The sequence below is a fragment of the Myodes glareolus genome, chromosome 14, assembly GCF_982192425.1.
Source record: "Myodes glareolus chromosome 14, mMyoGla1.1, whole genome shotgun sequence".
Lineage (NCBI taxonomy): Eukaryota > Metazoa > Chordata > Mammalia > Rodentia > Cricetidae > Myodes > Myodes glareolus.
In genome coordinates this window covers 69,787,482-69,807,182 of record NC_142039.1, presented here as the reverse complement: position 1 = coordinate 69,807,182, position 19,701 = coordinate 69,787,482, and the positions used below count along the sequence as shown (strand labels likewise).

At 47.8% G+C, this 19,701-nt stretch overlaps 1 long non-coding RNA gene across 1 annotated transcript; it reads left to right on the top strand.

The window, feature by feature from the left end:
* The first annotated feature begins 5,417 nt into the window (after positions 1–5,417).
* On the top strand, positions 5,418–18,005 carry LOC146892092 (uncharacterized). The gene is made up of 2 exons (XR_015004987.2): positions 5,418–5,789; positions 16,371–18,005. It is a non-coding gene; the product is annotated as an uncharacterized LOC146892092 (long non-coding RNA).
* The last annotated feature ends 1,696 nt before the right edge of the window (positions 18,006–19,701 follow it).

Here is a 19,701-nt window from a genome sequence, read left to right as displayed (position 1 = left end):
TCATTCAGGACTTGCTGATTCCCTAGGGCACTGGGCTCTGAGCCCCTGGAGTCCAGGTCTGGTGTGATTTCTCTTTATGTTCTGGTGTCCAGCAAGGAGCTCTTGAGAGCTTGTGCACAGCAGAGGGAATCCCTAGTCCACTTTAGTGATTATGATTGTTGCTTGGACATGTGTGTTGTAGGGGGGTGGAAGAGCATGGGTAAACATGGAAGCATTTCCTCCATTCCCAGAACTTAGCATCCAGGAGCTCAGAATAAAAACTTGTCAAATTGGGATGAACAAACATCTGTTTCTCAAATCTCTTCAAGTCAAGAATTTCAATATTTATAACTTTGATCTTGCATTAATAAAACAATAGATGGCTTTTATAGATTTTTATCAGCACCATATATGGAGTACCTACTATGTGGCAGGCAGTAGCTTGGTGTTTTCTATCTGTGAGTTTATGGATGCTCATTTGGTCCATGAAGAATGTGTTACTACCCATTTCTACCTTGTAGATAAAGGAGCAGAGGTACAGGAGAATCAATTAACTCATATGGCCAAAGCCGCAGAGAATGCATGCCAGCATAGCCAGGCGTTTCCAGGCAGATCAGATGGCCTCAAGGCCATGGCTTCTCCACTCTACTTGTTCTGATGTTCATTATTGAAGAAGTAATCAGGAACCTCAGAGAAAGAATTCTTACCCAATTAAAGGAGCTGCAGTAGTTTCATTACTAAGACAGCACCTCCCCTGTAGGCATGAGCATATTTGTGTCCATGGAATGTTCCTGCTGGGTGCTTCAGTGGGATGTGGCCAGTACAGAAACCTTCATCTCCTCACCCCAAAGTTCCTACTTTCTTCTTCTCCATCTCACTGGCTGTGGCCCATTGAGCAATACAGAAGTGTGGCCATTAGCCGAGGCCTTTTTCCCCATTTCTCAGGCCTGATCTATTGGTGGGTCTTTGTGCTGGATAGTTACTTTGTCAGCGTGACATAGAGTTGTCTGTGAAGACAGAATGTCAATGCAAGGAGTATCAGATTGTCCTATGGGCACATCTGTGAACATTTTCTTGATGAATGGTTGGTGTGGGAGGGCCCAGCCCATTGTGGATTGTGCCACAGCTGGGCAGGTGATCCTGAATTGAATAAAAAAAAAATCAAGCTGAACAAGCTTGAAAGCAGCACCCTCCCTGGTCTCCCTGGTTCCTGCTAATTCCTGCCTTGATTGCCCTTGATGATGGACTTTGATTAGGGCATGAAAGCCAAAGAAACCTTCCTCCCCAAGTTACTTCTGGTCAGTGTTTTCTCGCAGCAATGGAAAGCAAATTAGGATAGTCTGATATCGTGTGATATCCCAGCACCACTTCCATTCCCTATATGATTTTAATATTCCTTAGTTCTTGTTCCAGTTATTATAGTAGCCTCCTTCACAGCCCCCGCCTCTAGTCTCCTCCAATCCATTACCCATACCTGGTTTTGTCGGCATCATCTCTTTAGCAGAGATTCAACATCCATTAAACTACATTGTAGAATTAATTCCAAATGCCTTGGGAAGCACCCAGGGTCTTTATAATAGATGCTTGTCTGCTTCCCCAGCTTTCTCCCTAACATACCCCCACCTTTACCATCTCCTCAAAATATAATCTATTGAAAATTTAAAGCCACAGGTGTGGGGTGGGGGATAAGATCTAAGATCCCTGTAAAGCAGAAGAGAGACTGTGAGCTGGCCTTGCTCTCCAGCAAAGTGGTCTGCACAGAGTTGTAAGCTCTCTTAGTTATGACTGCATTCCCTTCTCTTGGGAGAACAGCAAGAGGGATGAGGAGTGGGCCAGAGCTTGGACCGGACTTAACTCCATACAGATGCTGCTGGGGGAGCTTAGGAGTCCACAATGAGGACAGGACAGCTGGGTATGGGTATCGGGGGCTTTGAGTACCAGCCTCAGTACCCCCTCGGGGCTCAGAATTGGATGTCTATAGCAGGTGGGGATCTGAGGGTAAAAAATTAACTCAAATATGTTACCTCTGCATCTTTTTTATTTTTTGTGAGAGGGGAGAAAGTGAAGTAAAAGAGGAATGAGAGGAGAGGAAGAATAAGGGAAGAATAAGGAGAAGAAAGAAGGAGAGTAAGGGGGAAGAAGTAGAAGTAGCGAGAAGTAAGAGTAAGGGATGATATCCGTGAGGTTTCTAGTTTTTACAGACATAGTTGGAAAGTTTTATAGGCAAAGATAATGATAATATATATATCAAAATCACAAAGAGGGGCGGGTAGTTTCTGATAAAGCAGTACTACAGAACAGGTGGCCTGACCCAGGAAAGAGTCAGCATTTGAGGGAAAGTACTTGACATCCCAACCCGTTAGATAAAGTTACCCAACATCCCTGCATCCTGGGTTCACCCATTCTCCTCATCTAATCTCTTTGGTGATAACCAGCTTTGGGGACGCCCAGGTTTGTTTGCTAGCAGAGGTGGGGCATGCTGCCTTCCTGCTCAGTGCCTGTCTTCTATAGAAATTTCTATGTGGTCTGTTAGCAGATAATTTTGTGGGTTGATTCTGTGTAAATTTGACTGTTAGAACAAAGAGTGAATGCCAACACTCCAAGGCCTCCTGGTGCGGGGAATGGAGCAAGGTCATTCCACTGCCTGTACAGGTTATGCTGCTGTGGTGTTTTGGAGATGAATCCCATTTTGAAGGGAAAAATGGCTTCACAAGGTTTCCATAGATGATAGCATTTCCCCCAAAAGACAAGTGTTCCCGCAGCTCTACAATGGGTTGCTCCATGTGGACGTGTGCGTATACACTTCCCGTGGATTTACCTATTGTCTGTCTGCTGTGCATTCACTGTAGAGTCTTGTGGGCTCCAGCACATGGGGCCTGTGTGAGCCGACCTCTCTACTTCAGAGGCTCGTCTTCTGCAGAGTTATTGCCTGATGCTGATGGCAGGTTGCACAGCCAGGTCATAGGTGACTCTCTCAGCCTCACGATGTCATGGGTCAGCTGCACTCAAGCGAGAGTCTGTAGCTTTGTCACAGCGCAGGGACTTATTTCTGTGAAGTGTTTCCAAAGACTTCAGTTCTGATTTTGGAAGGACAGCAGCTCTTTCTGTGTCATGTTTCATTGGTTCACATCAGACTAAACAAAAAAAAATCATAATTACAATGGTGAGTTCCTCACAAATGAAACCCAGGAATGGAAGCCTGTGCAAGTCAAGTTCAATGCTTTGGGAAGACATCACAAAAGTCAGGTGCATAAAAGTGTATGAGAGAGAGAGTGAGACAGAGACAGAATCTGCCATAAAGTGTTAGGTGAAACCATAATTATTCTAAAAGATGAGGCTGGAGAGGTTGCTCAGATGCAAGAGCACTGGCTGGCCTTCCAGAGGATGTGGGTTTAATTTCTAGTAGCACATGGTGTTCACAAATGTCTGTAGTTACAATACTTAAGGATTCAACATCCTCCGCTGGCCCTTAAGGACACTGCACACATGGTGCACAGACATGCAGATTACCCCCCCAAAACAAACAAACAAAAATTAAAATTCCAAAGCCCAGAGAGGTTGGGTGTTCGAACTAATGTCACACAGCTCAGAGGAGGCTTTGAATCTGCTCAGTCTGAAACTGTGGCCTGATCTTCCCCTAGTCTGTTCTGTCAGGAAGGCTACAAACTGTGTTGAGCAGACACCTTGGGAATCCCCTAATAAGAGTACTGTCTCGAGGTCCAAGAGCCACCAGAGATTTTTTACATGGTTATAACATAATATTCAGGACTAGTGGTATATAAAGCACAGGAATGGTGTGCGTTTCTTATGTTTTCAGAATCTGGTCAGTTGGGGCTTAAAGTGTTGGCAGATTGGGTTGCTTGGGAAGCGGTGCTCTGCTTGCATTGTGGTACCTCAATAGGGTGCTCCCGAGACGGTAAGAATGCCATGCTCTCATGTGGCAGGATGCAGAAGAGGAGATCAGGCCTGCACTCCCTCTGTAGGCTTCCTGAGGGTAGCTGGTCCTGTTCTTGAGGAAAGAATCTGACCCTTACATGCTCACCTCTGATCCATTGGCAAGTCCTGAATATTCGGAGTGACATTTTCAGTCCATCTGATGGAGCCCTTGTTTAGGGACAGGTCCATGGGTGAATGAACCCCATTTGTATTATTCCATGTAAGCCCCCCTCCAACTGTAGGAAGTAGGGGTACCCTGGGGCTACATGACACACTTACATCTACTGACCCCAGATGGGGACTGACCACAGCCCAAAATAACCATAACATTTAAGTTGAACTCGGTTGACCCACGAATTGATTGTAGTTACTTTCAGGAGTTTGAATGGATGGTGGGTGAGGGCTCTCAAAAGCTGGAGCCCTGGAGCTCTCTGCATGACTTTCGGGCAGCTCAACAGGTTAGAAACTCTCTGCGGCAGGTTGACTGCCTCAGCAGCCATCACTGCTTACATAACCCTGAGGAAGGAGGGGCCATGCAAATCTGGTTGGTTTCAGGGATTTCTGAGACTTGCGAGTTATTTGCTTCTGGAGTGAGTCTTTACAAGCCTTCCTTTGGAACTTTCCAAGTCTTAAGGAGCTTTCCTCCAGGACAGATTGAAGACACAGCAGGGTGGGTTGGGTTATTGTCGACTCATCAAGAAGCATGCAGCACAAGGTTTTAAGAGTCACAGACATGTCTCTCCAAGCAGAGTCACAGCTGAAGCCAGGATGCACTGCCAACCAGACTTTTTCAGAAGCCTGTTTCTGCTTGAGCCCCCACCCACACATGTAAGTGAAAGACTTTTTAACATGTAAGGAATAGAAGTCTGTAACACGTCAGGCCTTCAGCTCACAGTCTCATGTGCGTTATTCCATATACTTCCCAAGCAGTAAATGGTCCACTACACTGTGGCTCATAGGTCACGTAGCCAGAGCTGTCAGAGCTGGGATGTGAGTCAGGATTGATGCTCCTGGTCGATAATGATGATGATGATAAGCCTGGTTTAGAAGATGGCAGAGCCCCTGGTGGTGAAGGGTCATCTCCCAAGGGCTAAGCGATGAGGTCATGTCCTTAGCTGCACTCCTCAGCTTTGGTCCTGAGCTGCCCCCCTTGGTGCTGTTGTTTTGTATTGTCACTAATGTTTCAGCAGGCTTTTCTGTCCCGAGGCGCTTTAATCACCAAGGGCCCCATTCCAACGTGCTGCGCATAGATAATGAAGGAAATAAATGACGCCTGCTGCTTCCATGAGGATGCTGTCCGCCTGAGCTGAGCTGCCCCAAACCTTGCACTTAGCAGTGGAACCTGGCTTTGCTTGTCCCGCGGTGGGGGCGTGGCTTCTCCCAGGCCCCTTAAACTTACACGCTTTAGCTTCCTAGTAGCCAAGCAGGAGGAAACCTGTTCAGCTGTCTTCACAACCAAGGCCAAATCAAACTGTACAGAAAGGTTGCTGAGCAGGAGAAGCCACGGAAAGTTGGGGGAGGGGCCCGGGAAAGCAGTTTGTCCCTGGTGATAGTCTGTTGGCTTGTCACTGTCTTGTGGCAGGGGAGCCCTAAGATACCAGTTGTCTCTGAGGCTCAAGGAAGAGTGTCCAGTGCAGTTTGTGGAGCTGGGATGGCCATGTTCGCTGTCCCCTGAGCCAGTGGAGGCAAGCCAAGGAGAGCTGTTGCCTGAGGCTGTTCCTCACAAGCCAGGCAGTTTTTCTTTGAACAGAAATCTTCAGATTTACAAAGCTCCTGCAGGCTGGAGAGGTAAACAGGGTTCTCATCCAGGCGTGGGTGGGCTCCCTGCTGCTCTGGGCCTCTCAGACAGACCAGACATCCTCAGAAACCTGAATGTAAGTATGTGGAAGTCAAGCAGGGGCTGAGAGAACAGGAGTCAGGCAGGGACTGAGAGTGGGGTATCTGGGAGGCAGGAGAGGACCCAGGTGAGTCCCTGTCTTAGACCTTGGGGTCCTGGAGTCATCTCCATGCCGTCAGGGTTGCAAGTCCAGGAGGCTGAAAGTGGGTGCACCTTGCCATAGCTGTGACCTTGAGCAAATGACCTCTGCCTTCTGAGTTGCTGCTTTCCTGACTGTCCTTTTCCATACCATTCCTGTCTTACAGTCTGCTGTGGACACTGGGTGATTATGATCTTGTGATGAATGAGAAACTGAGACCTTGGTCTCTGGGTCCCTCCATTCCCGATAGTACCCCTGAGATCATTGTAGATGGGGGTGGGGAGGGTACAAGGAGAATCGTAGCTCCTGATATTTGGTCTTTGACCCTAGTTCCTGATACAGGGTACCTAAGACCTCCTCAATTTGCTAAGTGATGGAAATACCTTTTGTTCTTATACTTCGGGGGCTCCTGCAGAGTATACAGGTAGGTGGGAACTGGTTGCCAGGGAGACCAGTCAATCGATCAGAGGATAAACTTTCAGCATAGCTGCCTGGTCTCCAGCGGGGGCAGGGGCACTGAGGGTTGGTCACCACTGGCCAGCAATCACTGACTGGTAATTTTTATCAGTGCGCCTATGTTGGGGAGCTTCTGTAAAGCCCCTAAAGGCAGGCTTCTGGGAGCCGCTCCTTCCTGAGTAAGTGGCGATAGAACCTGAGGACCTCCACTTCCTCTAGCTACCTCATTCCATGCATCTCCTTGTCTGACGCCTTTATGATTCTTTAATAATAAATAGGTTAGTGGCCTTAAGTCCTGTGAGTTGCTCTGGCAGACAAATGGACTTGAAGAAGGGGCCATGGGGACCATGATTCACAGGTGGTAAGTCAAAAGCATAGGAGATAAGCTGTGGCTTTAATGTGTATCTCAGGTATTGGGAGTGCTTTCGAGTGAAGGGCCTTGCCCTGTGGGACCTGTAACTCCAGGTAGATCATGCCAGGTTGGAGTTAAATGAACACCCAGCTGGTGTTGCCTGGAGAGCTGCCCTTTAGTGTGGAGACTCGCTTGCATTTCAGCGACCAGAGAGAGCATGCTCTGGCGTGTGGTTCATACGATGAGGTGCCCACTTCATTAGGTGGTCAGGGAACGTGACCCGATATATCCTAAGGATGCCAGAAAGCTCAGACAACAGTCATGAGTCATGTGCACCGTGACCTTCCTTGTCCTAGCTTCCGTGATGAGCACCCTGACCAAAAGGCGACTTCGGGGAGGAAAGGGTTGACTTAGCTTACTGCTTAGTCCACCAATGCGGGAAGCTACGGCAGGAGCTCAGAGGTTTGCTCATTTGGTTCTTGCTCAGCCAGCTTCATTAAACAACCCAGGACTACCTGCCCAGGTGGCACTGTCCCCGGTAGGCTGGGCCCTCCCATATCCATCAGTAACCAAGAACAAGAAAATGCCCACAGACAGGCCCAAGGGCCAGTCGGATGGAGGCAACCCCCCAGCTGGGATTCCCTCAGACAACTCTGGGCTTGTTAAGCTGACAGCTGAAGCTAACTGGAAGATTTCGATATGTACGGCAGGTGTCTATGATACACGTTTTCACTTCAAACATTCCCTGGCTTCCCTTGGGCATATCTGAGTTACTAGCATCACTGCTTTTGCACATTGGGCTATAAATAAGTAAGATGGGGGTTACTTGAACCCAAACGGCGGGTTCCTGCGATGGTAGATCTGACGGCCCTACTGTGACTAAGTGACCGCACAGCTGGTGGCACAGGCAGTCTGGATATGCCAGTCAGAGGATGACTCACATCCCCGAAGATCAAGGGGTGTGCAAGTCAGAATGGCGCACAGCTTAAAACTCACAGACTATGTATTTCTGGAATTTTCCATTTAATATGAAAGACTCCAGTTGATCACAGGTGTGGAGACTTTGGAAAGTAAAACCACAGGTAAAGGGTGGGGCATTCCTGCCCTGGGTGTGAGTGGGTGGCAGAAAGGGTGTCTTTTCCTTTACAGAGCATATAGGGCTCCCCACTGATCTGGTGAGTGGTGAGCACTCAAGACATCTTCATGGGACTGATGTTTGTGAAAGTGAGGTCTGGGTATCCATCCGCCATTTGTGTATCCAGGCCTGGGTCCCCTGTCATTCTGCCCGCCCATGTGTCTGGCTATCCTGTGTTGTTTGTCCACTTATTTATCAGAGAGCTGTTGATGGATGCTGCCCATTCCTTAGTCCTGTCAGAGTCAGCCTGTGGCACTGGTGCCGTAAACTGAACTCAGGTCCACTGCAAGAGCGGTGAGCACTCTTAGCCACTGAAGTGTCTCTCTAGCCCCAAGTATTATTATTTTTAAATAAACTTTTTAATTGGAGATATCTGCACAATATAGAGAAGTCTTATGTCTGTTTACCTAGTTTCTTGCAAATTTATAGGAAAATACAAAAACCGGGATGTTGACATGGTCACAGTCCATCACTGAGGGAAGTCAGGGCAGGAACTGCAGCAGAGACTGTGGGGGAACCCCGCTTACTTGCTTGTTCCCCTTGCCTTGGTCTGCCTGCCTTCTTCTATATATAGTTCACCTGCCCAGGAATGATATCGTCCACAGTGCTCTGGGCCCTCCCACATCGACCATCAAACAAGAAAATGTGCCACAGGCTTGCCCACAGGCTACTGGTGGAGGCATCTTCTCAGCTGAGGTCCCGTCGGCCCAGATGACTAGTGTGTGTCAGACTGACATCAAACTAACCAGAGCATAAAGCAATATAACTGGAATTACACAGCTTACAGTTTTTGGGGGTTCTAGGAATTGAGCTTTGCCCTCTCTACCCTGGGAAAATACCTTACCATAGGAGTAGATCCCCAGAACCTTTTGTTTTCTTTTTATATCTTGAGACAGAGTCTCATTTTGAACTCACTTTGTAGCCCAGGCAGGCCTTGAACTTGTCATTCTCCTGCCTTGGCCTCCTGAGTAGCTGGGATTACAGGAAGGTGCTACCAGGCCAGACTTGCTATGACACCTGTGAACAATTCTGCATATCACTCACTCTTCAGTATAATTAAATAACGAGGCTCAGATCTAGACTTGCTACTTGTGGCTACTACCCCAGTCCTTTGTTGGCGAGCGTTCCGCGGGCCTTCTCCCCTCAAGGGCTCACCTTTCTATCCTAGTAACAATATCGTTCACAGAGAAGGAGCTAAAATTTTAATGAGATCCATTTTCAATTTTTCCTCTTGCAAATTAGAGTTTTGATGTTGAGCCTAGAGATTCTTTGCCTCGCTCTAGACCTAGAAGATCTTCTATTTTTAAAAAGGTTTTATGTCTTAGCGCTTTCTATGTAAGTCTATGATCCATTTTAAATTTTGTATAAGATGTGAGCTTTAGTTTGAAGGTTTTTTTTTTTTTTTGGCTATAGCATCCAGATGCTTTCAGTGCCCATTGTCTGGGTCTGCTCAACTTTTGCTCCTCTGTCAGAGATCTCTGGGGCGTATTTACACGGGTCTCTTTCTGGATTCTTGGCTCTGTTCCATTGATTTGAGCATCTGTCCTTGTACCAACATCACAGCCTTGATTCCTGCAACTATTTAAACCTTAAAATAATAATTTTATAAACGTTAGTACAAAAAGTTGCAAATAAGACTTTACACCCTGATATTAACCAGACCCAAAGTCTATACATCTCAGTGAACTTCTATACAGCGAGGACAGCCTAAGTTTGGAAATTGCGTAGACCGATTTCTCTCACATTATTCTTGATTTTTAAAATTACATTAACTATTCCAACTACTTTTCTGTTCTGTATGATTTTTAGAATAGTCTTTTCCATAGCTATAAAAATATTTCTTGGGTTTGGATATTGTGTTGCATCTGTACATTAATTTGGGGGAAAATTGATATTTTTGCTATGTCAAGTCTTCTGCTCTGTGAGCAAGGCAGTCTTTACATAACTTGATTTAGGCCTTTGATTTCTTTCGTCAGCACTGTGTATTTCAGCACATAAGTCCTGCACATGCCTTGTTAGGTATGCCACTTCCTCTCCTCTGAGGGATTGCAGGTGGCATTGGGTTGGAGCTTGTAGCATCTCGGCACTAGCATTCAGAAGCATGCTTGATTTTTGCAGGCTTATCTTACTCCTCAGTCTTGCCAAATTCACTCATAGCTACAGGTTTTGGTTTTATTTTTATGTTCCTTAGAATTATATATGTTGTACATATATAATTATGACCTCTGAAAATATTGATACTTTCGTTTATTCCTGCATACTTCTAGGGTACATATGCATGCATGTATGATATGAATGCAGTGTATTTGCACACATGTATGTATATTCATATGTATGTGTGCATATACATGTATGTGTGTATGTGTGTGTGTGTGTGTGTGTGTGTGTGCATGTGAAGGCCCGAGGTTTACATTGAGTTCTCCACGTGACATACTGAGGCAAGGTCTCAGAACCCAGAGTTCTGCTCTGGCTTGGTTGGCTAGCCATCTTGCCTTTGGGATATCCTGTTTCCACCCCCGAGTGTTGGCGTCGAGGGATCTGAGCGTCTGCCCTCCTGCTAGCGCTAGTAGCCCTTTTCTTGCTGAGCAGTCTCCCCAGCCTTGGTCTGTACACTTTTAAACTTTTAATTTCTTTTGTTTATTTAATTTTTTTATTTTATTTTTTTATGTGTATGAGTCTTTGCCTGCATGTATGTCTGTGCACCATGTGTGTGCCTGGTACTTGTGGATGCCAACAAAGGTCATTGGATTACCTGGAACTGGAGTTACCCATGGTTGTGAGCTGCTATGTGGATGCTGGGAATTGAAACTGTGTCCTCTGGAAGAGCACCTTAAGCTCTTAGCCCGCTAAAATCATCTCTCCAAGCTCATCTTTCTTACCTTTAAATACATACATACATACATACATACATACACACACGCACACACACATCTTTGCACTATGACACTGGCTTTAGTACCCAGGAGGAATAAGAGTGCAAAGACTGGATGCGCTCGTCTTTTCTGTACTATGGAGGAAACATATGCCGTTTTCTCCATGCACACGATAGCTACAGTGTTGGTTGTAGATTTTGTGTAGACATTTCGATTGAGGTTAAGTAGCCCTCCCTAATCCTATTTTTCCTCAGAGTTTTGATCATGAATGGGTCGTTGAATTTTTTGACATTGATCCCTTATCCTACTATTTTTCTTCTTTGGTTTGCTAGTATAGAGGGTTGGTTTTTAGATATTTGATGCATTTCATGGTGAAATATTACAAATTCTGTTTGCTAATATCTTGCTGAGGAAGTTGTGTCTATATTCATGAAGGACACTGGTCTGTGGTCATGGTTCTCCCCTCCGCTGGAGTCTGTGTTTATCTTTGATTTTAGTACCGTGGTAGTACTAGCTTCATAGAGTGAACGTGGCTGTGTTTCTCCCTTGGCTGTTCTCTGGGAGAGATCGCACAGAACTGGTGCGACTTTGAACATTTGGTGGAATTCTTCAGTGAGGCCATCTGGGTCTGGAGATTGTTTTTGGAAGGTTTAAAATTATGAATTGGAGTCCTTAATGGGGCTCCCCAAATGATCTACTTCTTATTTGGGAAGACGGAAGTAGTTGCAGTTTTCAGGGAGTTGACCCATTTTATCCAGCTCCATACAGCATCTCCATTTACACTGCCTGCTTGGAAGGAGTAATCTTACTTCCCTGTCACCCCAGGTGAGAGGGGCTTACTACTGCTCTCCACTTGTTGACAGTATCTAAGGTTTGGTGTGGGAAGCTTATAGCCGGGTGGACTGGAGGGCAAGTCTCCCAGCTTGGCCATAGCTTGGTGCAAAGGGTCGGTCTATAGTCTTTCTCTCAATTTATCAGTTGTTGACAAATGGCTTTCTGTCTTTCTGGGTTGCATATTTAGTGGTCCTTTGCATGGAAAATGCCCCCCCGCAAGACTTTTGGAAGTGATTGGAATAAGAGGGCTCTGACTTTTTTAAGTGGATTAATCTGTTGACAGACTCATAACTTGACAGCATTATTGGGCTAGAGACCTAGAAGGTAGGGTCTACCACGCCTTTGAAAAGTGTTCTTTCTCTGGTCCCTTCCCTCAGCCTGTCTTTCTTCTCCCCCGCTGCCACACAGTAAGCAACTTTGTTCTTTCCTGACCTTCTGTCAGGATGCTCTGCTCACCATGACCCAGCAACAGGAGCTAGCTGACCAAACACTGAAACCAGCAGCCAAAACCAACTCACATTGTTTCCCTCAGATATTTTGTCGTACCAGCAGAAAGCCTTAACTAGCCCAAAGGAAGCCCGTTTGTGGGCTTTCTCTTTTGGGTCAGGGTACATAGGCATTTCTCAGCCGCTGTCTTCTTTAGCTTTAACTTGTGACACTGCAGGCAAGAAAACCCCACAAACTTTAACATCGTGTGTTCCTTGTATCCTATTCAATCTGCCTTCTTTCTTCTACCTTCAAGTCCTTTGCTTGCTGTGTATATGAGCCCCAGGATTTTCAGTTGTACCTACATGAAGAATAGAGAAGACGATGCCTACTCTAGCTTCCTGGTGGTTCAAATTCTTATTTTACATTTTTTAAACATCTTTTTTTCTTTTTGAGACAAGATCTCTCTACATAGTCCTAGCTGTCCTGGAACTCACATTGTAGAGCAGACTGGCCTTGAACTCACAGAAATGCACCTGGCCCTGCCGCAAGTGCTGGGATTAAAGGCACGCGCCACCCCACAGAGGACGATTTTAAATATTCTTCCTTGGAAGGATGTGGGGACCCTTCTCTGGGGTAGAGACTGAAAAGTACAACTGCTTGAGCTTAGGCATCTGCCTCTGCCCACCATGATGGATCTCCCTCCGGAACTGCAAGCCCAAATGAACTTCTCCGTAAGCTGCCTTTGCCGTGGTCTCTTCGCGGCAACGGGAAAGTAACTAGGGCAGTATGCAAATGTATTTTTCATAGCCTTCTTGGCTGCTTATGTGGATTTTATATTTTAATGAGGGAGAGAGACAAAAAGAAAGACAAAAACCAAATTAACCACGCAGTCTCAGAAAAGCAATCCTATGAGGGAAACGGTTTAGCGTGGCTGATAGAGGGGAAGGGGATGGGAGAGCCTAGGGGCTTTTAAAAGAAGTTTTGTTCAAGGAGCTACCATCCAAAAGTGGTGGAGGACAAGAGAACCCTAAAAGCTGAGGTGCTGGAGGCTATGTTGACATATCCAGGTGATGTTGCTCAGGATGACATCAGGGCCTTGGTGTCAGTTTTCCCCGAAGGCAGTAGAGCCCTGAGACTTATAAGTTATTATTGTTAATATCAGGCAGAGGAAGGTATAGTTTTATGGAATATGCATAGCTTCAGGTCCAGAGTAAATGAAAACGTTTCTTTAGCGAGCTATTCTAAAAACAAGTAGATGCGTAACCATTTGAGTTTTCCACTGTGGGTTTTTGAATTAACTAGACTCAGCCCTGCTGCGAGGAAATAACCTTGGGACCAATCCACAGGGCTATCTTTGGCACATTTGTACATCACAGAGCTGTGGGGCAGAGAGACTCGCTTTACAGGGTACAGCCGGGGAGCCTGTCTCCCGAGGAAAGAGACGCCGGAACCCGTACCTGAGAAAGGAGGAGGCAGCTGCAGTAGGGTTTAAAGACTTTAAAAGTAAGAGAAAGCTTGGCAAAGAAGCAGAAAGGTCCTGAAGCTGTGACACCGTCCAGGCAAAGATGGAGCTGTGAGAGGACTGGGTTAGCGGCTGCTGGATGGAGCAGGCCTCTGTTCTTAGTCCCATGTGAAACCAGTAGAGAGCTTTGGTTAATATTTTAAGTGTTCTGCTTTATATTTGGGGAAAACTCACTGTCAGGCATAGGGAGGATGGAGCGAGATCCGTGGAGAGCTCTGGCTAAGACGAGATGGCAGCTTGAAACCGGGAGAAGATGGGGATGTGGCTGGAAGTGGGCAGATGGCAAGAGCGTGATGCAGCCTGCAGCCTTGGCTCGGGGTGGGACGGGGAGGTAATCTAAGATAGTTCTGGAAGACGGCATCTCAGTGCTCGAGGTGGAGTAGACGAGGAAAGGAGTGAGCCGAGAGGAAGCTGAGAGCTGCCTGTGTGAGTTTGTCTTCGCTGTCGGTGGACACAGATGACCCGGGGACGTGCAGTTGGCTCTGGCGATGACTAATTCCTGTTTGCAGCTCCAGCCAGGGCCTCCTGACTCACAACAGAGGACTTTGGGGACTCTGTGTCGCCAACCAGGAAAACGAGAAAACAGACTTCAAACTGTCATTAGTCAAGGAGCAAAAAATAAATTCTTAATTAGCCTTTGCTGACTGCATATTAATTACAGTTCCATTTACACGCCGACTTCTTCTTAGATGCAGGGAATAGAGAGGAGGAGGAAGTGGAAGACAGGATTGCCCTGTGTGGAGGAGGAAGGAGCCAGGATTGCCCTGGGCCTTGTGCTAGGCAGCCCTCCCCACTCCCCACTCCCCCTCCCCCCGTCCGCTGCTGGAATCTTTCCAGTGGGTCCCACCCTCCCAGGTCCTGCTATTCTTATTTTTATAGGTGGAGCAGCTGTGTCTTGAGGAGACAGAGGACATGTCTAAGGTCTCACTCACAAGGTCAGAACCCTTCTGTTTGGACCCCAGGATGACGAGCGTTGCCATGCCTCCCTGCCTTGTGCTCACCAGCCCACTGCTCTTAATTTTCTTAAATCAATTAAAAACCCAATCATCTCTGGCAGACCGGAAGGTCAGTGTCAGTCCCTGTGGGGCATCTCACCCCTGGTTTAAGGTATGGCGTTTCGCATTCTTAGACCTTGCTGAATTTTTCCTGAGGGTCACCTTGTCTCTGGACATTGGTACCCACTGGTTACCATGGTGATGTTCCCTAGCTCACTCCAACAGCTCTGGGATGCTGCAGGACTGATGGTTCTGTGGCTTCTTTGCTGCTCTTGGTACATGAGGAATTTTGTCAAGGTGGGACACTTCCGCCCTTTGGGAAACTTCTCCACTTGTCTCCTGAGAACTTCTGTAACACTCTTCCCTCTCGTCAATGAAGACTCAAGTAATTGTTGGTTTCAGCTCTGCCTTAGCCTCCCTGGAAACCAGAAAGCACAAGTGGTTATTCCAGTCACTTCTTTTTGTTTCCCTTTGCCTGGCTACATGCACTGGATCAGTCCACCCTGGTATCAGGCAGGGCTTTTTACTTATTTGGTTTTTGATATTTTATTTTAAAAATTGCAAATGAGACACTATTAGTAAAAAAGCAGCAGTGACCTCCCTGACATTTATTATAGCTCCGCAGCTTCTGTGTCTACTCCTCCCCACTCTTCCCTTTTATATCACTTTGAAGCATCAGATGGTCGGACCCATTCGTATTTCAATCTGTATCTTTAGAAACCAGCGGCAGATATACTTACAAAGGAAGCGCTTTCTACCTGAAATCTTTCCTTACTTTGTACAAGACTGGTGTCCCACAGAGGGCTGTGACAGGGCAAGTTCTTCCTGCCCCTGAGGGTGGGTGTGCCTTGTTTGCTCCCCACTTCCCTTGTCTCCAACACTATGCAAAAAAGCATTTCTACTTTATAGAAGAGACAACTCACTTCCAAGAAAGTACTTTAAGAAAAGTACTTAGGCTAACTGAGGACCAGAGGGTCACTGAGGCAGGCCAGAGTCCCTTCTGAGCAATATTTTCTAAATACCTGGCCATCTCATTTGTAGAAATGTGGCTGATGCTGCAGAGGTGAGGTGAAGAGGGGGTCCTGGGGCAACCTGGGATGTGGCTGGTGCTGCAGAGGTGAGGTGAAGAGGGAGTTCTGGGGCGGCCTGGGATGTGGCTGGTGCTGCAGAGATGAGGCAGAGAGGGGGCTCTGGGGCAGCCTGGGATGTGGCTGGTGCTGCAGAGGTGAGGTGAAGAGGGGTTCTGGGGCAGCCTGGGATGTGGCTGGTGCTGCAGAGGTGAAGTGGAGAGGGGTTCTGGGGCAGCTTGGGAGTGTGGCTGGTGTTGCAGAGGTGAGGTGAAGAGGGGGTTCTGGGGCGGCCTGGGAGTGTGGCTGGTGCTGCAGAGGTGAGGCAGATTGGGGGTTCTGGGCAGCCTGAGCTCCTCTCCTCTGACAGCTCACTTCTAGTCTCCGCTTGCTTAAACCCACCACTTATCTCCACTCTCTTTGAAGGAAGCAGCCACTCTTGCTGCTGAACTTGTAATTGGGGATCTCCACCTGGTCCCACCCAGATTTTTTTTTTTAACCAATTATTCCCAATTCCACAGGGCTCTGACCCTGAAATAAATGGCGTTAACCTATCCTAGAAAGAAGTGCCCGAAAACCCAGATATTGCTTCAGGACAAGACTGTGCTTCGGATTGATTGGGTTCAGAGAGAAAAACCTGCTGTTCTCTGCTTCCTGCCCTTGCTTTCATGCTGCTGCTGCTTGCTTTCTGAGGCCAGCTTCTCCTGTACAGAGTCAAGATGGCTGCACACTGCTAGCCTGTATGCCCCCTTCTTAGTTGTCCAGCAGAAGAGAGGGTCCTTCTCCTGATTCCTGATTTTTATTGCTTTGTTTCAGATCAGATAATTCCGCCTGAGCCGGTCATCATTGGCAGGGGTTGAGATCTATCAGGTGGGTTAGATCTGGATTATCAGCCTTGTTAAGGCCCGATGGGCGAGACCAGCAGTTTCCCCCAGGAGAATGAGAGGCTGTGACTGAGGAGCAATGGAGGCTGAGCAGGAAAGCGGCAAATCCTACCTCTGGTTATGCTTCTGGAACCGTTCCTTGGAAAGGGTGTCCTGGGCAGTTGCTTTCTCCTTATTGAAGCGTTGGTCATGACTGAACTGTGGAATCCAGTGTCACGGCTCATGGCCAATCTTTCTCATGTCCTGTCCTCCCCTTTTTTCTACATGCGTGGCCAACAGCAAGTTTCCTGGTGCTTCCCTGGACCTGGCTGTCTGAGAACTGGGGAGCTATTCCTAGTGGGCTCAACTTCCTCTGACCTTGAAAGAGCTCCTCTTGTCTCCAGCCTTTGCTTTATCCCTTAGAACATCTGTAAAGAGGAGCCTGGTGGCAGCCACCCTGGGGCTGTGAGAGGACATGAGCTTGTGAATTGTGGCTGCAGCAAATGGGAAGAATAATACAATAGCCACTCACTTCTGCCCCTTGGGAAGTGCTCTCACAGCCCCCCCCTTCTCCATTTTCCTCCGGGAGCAGTGGCTCTTGATGGAGATGGGTTTAGATAGCTTGGAAGCTTTTGTAGCCGCCCACTCTTCCTCCTCCCTCCCTGCTGAGCTGACAGTTTCACAGGACATCAATTCCTCTGACAGCAGTGTAAACAGATGGTGGTCCCTGCTGCCCCAGTGCTGGGTAGCGATGCCATGGTAACCTGCTAAACTGTGACAGGTGCCAGGACGGTTGGAAACCAGGACCTGCAGACGCGCAGGCACACATGGCTCAAGCGCAGTGTGACATCAAGGACGCAGGACTCGAGGACCGCCCCTGCCTCTTCCTAGCTGTGCGAACATGACTGAACTGCTTCCTGACTCTGGGCTCGAGGGACTTATGGATTCCGATCCAGAACAGCAAGGATTATGGACTGGAAAGTGCCCGATGTGGGGATAGGCACATGGTGTCCCACAAAACCACAGGTGGGGTGAGTGACCACATGATCAAAGGAACTGGAACATCAACTGCCTGGAAGGTGGTCATGAGGCAAGTTAGGCAGTGAAAAAGTTTTGGGGTCAGGGGAAGGAAGTAGAAACCCCGTTCTGGAATCTGACTGAAGCCTCTTGCCAATCAAGAGTTCCAATATGATTACTTTTGCTTAAGGCTTTTCTCCCATCCGAACTGTAAACCTGAAGTTACCCAGGAGTCTCCCCAGAAATTCCTTTGCAGCAGCAGGACATGTTATGACCCTGCACAACCTTAGTGGCTTCTGGTTTTATGCTATCTGGTTGTAATCCTATCTAAGGAACCTCCGGAGCCTCCCTATACTCTCAGTAATTGAAGAGGGGAACATAGAGTCAGAGGGACAGTCCCCTAGAAACCAATGAGGTTTTGAGAGCTTCCAACATCTATATACAATCACCACTCAGACACTTCAATGGGACTCTCCCTTGGGAAGCTCATATCTACAGGTGGGTTTGTCTCTTGCTCCCTGAGTATCTCCAGTGCTTAAGATCTATGTCGAATTAAAATCAAGCAATTAACTCCAGCTCTGATTCATATTGGCTCGCCTTGAAACTCTTCCCCATGGAGAAGCATCTGACTTCACCTGGGTGGAGGCACTTAAAAACTAAAGGCGGGGAGTGTTCCAGGCTAAGGCAGGCAGTGGGGGGTGCTCTCTCTTTCTGCCACCACTCATGTTTGGAAAGCGGGCTCTGTGAAGCATCTATGGGGGGGGCAAACAAGTTCTGAGGGGCTGGGCGCATGTAGAACACTACATGTGGGGGTAAGTGAGCATTGGATCAGGAGGGCCTAGGACATCCTCCGCCTGGAAAGTAGCGCTGAGGCAGAATAGAGAGACAGGACAAAAGTCAAGGGGACACAGGAAGGGAAGGAGCCCCTCATTTCCTGCCACTTCAGATTTTTCTCTGAGGAGTTGGGACCTCATTCTTGGCAAATGTTGGGAGTGCCCCGCTGCAAGCCCCACTGGCACAGAGAGGGTAAAGGACCGTGTTCCCAGACTAGGTGGCGCTGGGTTTATGGAGTTGTGAGCGTTTGCTGATTCTGTTTGTCTCAGTTTCCCAATCGTCCTCTTGTCCTGCTAGGCGCGAGCTTTGCTTTAAACCAGGGCTTATTCCAAGTTCAGGGAGGAGCAGGGCCTTCTCTCAAGCCGCACAGTCACCCACACAAACCACTGGGTCGTGGGCTGGCCTCTTCTTTTCTCTAGTCATCCTCCTGGCCTGAGGGTCTTCGTCAGCCTCTCACCATTTCTATCAGTCCCCCCTTTTCACTGCCCTGAGCTCCCCTATTCCACTCTGCTTCTCCTTGTCTCCGGGTTGTCTTGGGTGCCTTGCGGTCAGCGTGCCCTTGCAGAATTAGGGGCAATTGCATAGCTGACTTTCTGTACCAGACTAGCTCTGCCAGACTGGCTGTGGCCTCAGGCAAGGTACACTGGTTTTGAGGGTCAGTTCCTTCATCAGTGAGAAAGATGGCTTGGATGGATTAGAGGAGTTAACACTGGGACGTGCTGGAAGGAACCTGCGGCAAACTCAGTACATGGAAGTGACTACTGACCGCCAGTTGGAGCGAGACCACACGGGCTTGCTTCCCACAAGCGGGACTGACTGCAAGGAGCGTGCAGAAGGAGAAGTGCACTGGCACTGGAGACATGTGGACACGGTGGCAAGCTTTGTAACCCCAGAGAAGTCATTTATTTTCTTTGAGCACATGTAAAATCAGACTAATAATTCTTTATTTCAGAGTCACGGGGAAAGGCAAGGTTGGTCAAAGCAGGTGCTTAGAGCATAATGCATTGCCCGCTGGCTCAGAGAAATTCTCCAAGAACTAAGGTCATTTCAATCCCACCAGTCTATTGTCAACCAAGACAGAGTCCCCACACCTTATTCCAGGAGGTGACAGTTTGGCCTCTGTTTACATACACCTAGGAAAAGAAAGCTCACTCCTGCCTAGCTGGGCAGCTATATAAGACTCTGGTCTTCTATGAATTTCAAACTGTCTTCCTGTGGCTTCTCTGGGGTCTCTTGCTCTGTCTTGGGGTCCCCAGAGCCACATTCTCTTGTGTGTTCTAGGGGTGTGGCAACTTTGTTCGTCCTCTAACCCACCGGAAACTGGCATGGGTGGGAGATACACGTCCCTGCCTCATAGCCCTGACTCCTGTCTAGGCTGGGGAGGACCGGCAGATGACAAGCGCACACAGGTGTTTAAGCCTGGGTAGGTTGGG